The following is a 2,473-nucleotide window of genomic DNA, read 5'->3' as shown; positions in this document are numbered from 1 at the left end:
GTAGCTGGGACTACAGGCGCCCGCCACCTCGCCCGGCTAGTTTTTTGTATTTTTTTAGTAGAGACGGGGTTTCACAGTGTTAGCCAGGATGGTCTGGATCTCCTGACCTCGTGATCCACCCGTCCGGCCTCCCAAAGTGCTGGGATTACAGGCTTGAGCCACCGCGCCCGGCCTTCCTCCCTATTATTAATAAAAGCATAATAATAGTTCCTATTTCATGTGGCCCTTAGGAGGATTAAGTGAAAATAAGATATCTAAAAATTTTCTACGGTGTCAGGCACATGGTAAGCACTTAAAAAATGACAACTATTGTTATCATTTATTTCAGTTGTTCTCACCTCTCCAGAAAACAATTGGGAACGTCTTAATTTCTAAAACTGTACTTTCAGAGATAGAAGGCATGCTGTCTCATCAATTATTCACACATATTCACACCCATTCACACACACACAATCTCTCTCTCTCTCTCTCTCTTAATTGACCTTGTTTTGAGACTCCCTCCCCGGATGGCGGTCTTCCCTTCCCCTGGGGGAGTGGGGAGGGGGTGCGGGTGGCAACAGGGCCCACCCTTACCTTCAGAGACGCGTCCCCCAGGCTGGGGCGGGGGCGGCAGCTCCTCCTTCACACCAGGTCGCGACTGCGGAGGCCAAGTTCGGAAAGTAGGTGAGAAGCAGAGATCCCCGCCTCCTGACTACCGTGGAAAGTGAAAGAGAGGTGTGATTAAAGAGATAAGGCACCCAGAGAGGGTTACAAAAACAAAAACCAAAAAAGAAAAAGAAGGAAAGAAGTAGGAACAGAAAGAAAGAAGAATGTCAGGGGTTTGGCAGCTCCTGGTTGCTAAACCCGGCCAGTGGAGGCTGCAGGTGGGCAATGCCTGCGGTCGGGCGAAGCTCCGGGTCCCTGAGTGTCGCGGTCTGGGGCGCTCTCAGTCTGGGGCGCTCCCGGGCGTAGAGTCCTCCCTGACTTGGGGGTCCGGGTCTGGGGGCCCTCCGGTCGGGGTGCTCCTCGCAGCAATGTTCCAGGACCGCCTCCTCCACCCAGGCGCCCCGCGTGGAGTTACCGGAGCTACTGGATCGCGGGGTCCAAAGGGCGCAGCTGGAAAACCCAGCGCCTCGCCCTTTCCCCGCGGACGGCGTGGGCCCCAGGCGTCTGGCCCTTCCTCCCCAGCTGCGCGGCGCGGGTCCCGGGAAAATCAGGGCGGTAGCCGGGTGACCTGCAGGGCCGGAAGGTGGCGCGCCCGGGCCGCTCGCACGCACCCTGCAGGCCGGCGTTCGCAGCAGAGGTTCCGAGGAGGGAGGCCAAAGGGGAATGTGGGTTTCTAGATTTTTATTTTGTGGCAGAGCTGTTATTAAACCAAAGGAAAAGGAAAACCCATAGCCGACAGGCAAAAGGCTTAATGAGACAATGATTTTAATTCTTTTTACCCAATCAAGATAATTCACCAAATAATAGACAAAAATATGTAATTATCTCAATAAATGCAAATAAAAGCATCTGACAAAATTCAACACCCTTTTTGAATTAATAACGATTAGAAAACCGAGAGCAGAAATGACCTTTCTTAATCTGATAAAGAACATCTATAAGAAACCTACAGGTAACTTCATAATAGTGAAACATTTTGCGTTTTCCTAAGATTAGTAATGAGATAATGATTTTGGCTCCCACCTGGGACAACTGCTTTGCAACAAGTGAAGAAATAAAGTTAAAATTAGAAGGCATAAAGATTGAGAAGAAAGAATTAAAACTACCGGTTTTAACAGAGAGCATAATTATATGTAGACCAACCTTTGAAATCTACAAAAGAAACCACTGGAAATACTGAGTTTATCAAGATCATGGAATATTTAAAAAATCAATAGTAATTCTATATATTAGAGATGGAAACTTGAAAAGTGAAGTTTGTTAAAAATGCCATTTACCATAACATTTAAAAATCAAAATACCAAAGTATAAATTCATTGGATAATGTATGAGATATCTTCTGTGAAAACTACAAAATATTGCTAACAGAGATGAAACATCTAAGTAATAGAGGGATATACCACGTTTACGGATTGGAAGACTTAAGATATCTATTTTCCACACTGTATGTTTTTAGACTCTCTATATTACAGAGTCTATATACTTAATGCAATCCAATCCAAATCCCTGGAAAATTTTTCAAAGAAATTAAGAAACTCTTTCTAAAATGTATATGAAAATGCAAATAATCTAGGATTGTCTGGACAGAGGCAGAGTTTCGCTCTTGTTGCCCAGGCTGGAGTAAGTGCAGTGACACAATCTCAGCTCACTGCAACCTCCACCTCCCAGGTTCAAGTGATTCTCCTGCCTCAGCCTCCCAAGTAGCTGGGATTACAGGCATGTGCCACTACATCCAATCTCAGCTCACTGCAACCTCCACCTCCCAGGTTCAAGTGATTCTCCTGCCTCAGCCTCCCAAGTAGCTGGGATTACAGGCATGTGCCACTAC

The 2,473-nt window shown here is 46.6% G+C and overlaps 1 protein-coding gene across 1 annotated transcript in view; it reads right to left on the bottom strand.

Moving 5' to 3' along the window:
* Positions 1-2,473, bottom strand: part of IL18R1 (interleukin 18 receptor 1) — a 52,324-nt gene that overhangs the window by 42,924 nt on the left and 6,927 nt on the right. Inside the window, exon 2 of the mRNA XM_011956606.1 lies at positions 574-691. The gene's annotated coding sequence lies outside the window, so the exon portion shown is untranslated. The remainder of the gene's footprint in view (positions 1-573; positions 692-2,473) is intronic.

This window comes from Colobus angolensis, unplaced genomic scaffold (genome assembly GCF_000951035.1).
Source record: "Colobus angolensis palliatus isolate OR3802 unplaced genomic scaffold, Cang.pa_1.0 Scaffold42, whole genome shotgun sequence".
In the NCBI taxonomy this organism is placed as follows: Eukaryota; Metazoa; Chordata; class Mammalia; order Primates; family Cercopithecidae; genus Colobus; species Colobus angolensis.
The sequence above is the reverse complement of the archived record's forward strand: the minus strand, read 5'-3'. Positions and strand labels throughout refer to the sequence as shown.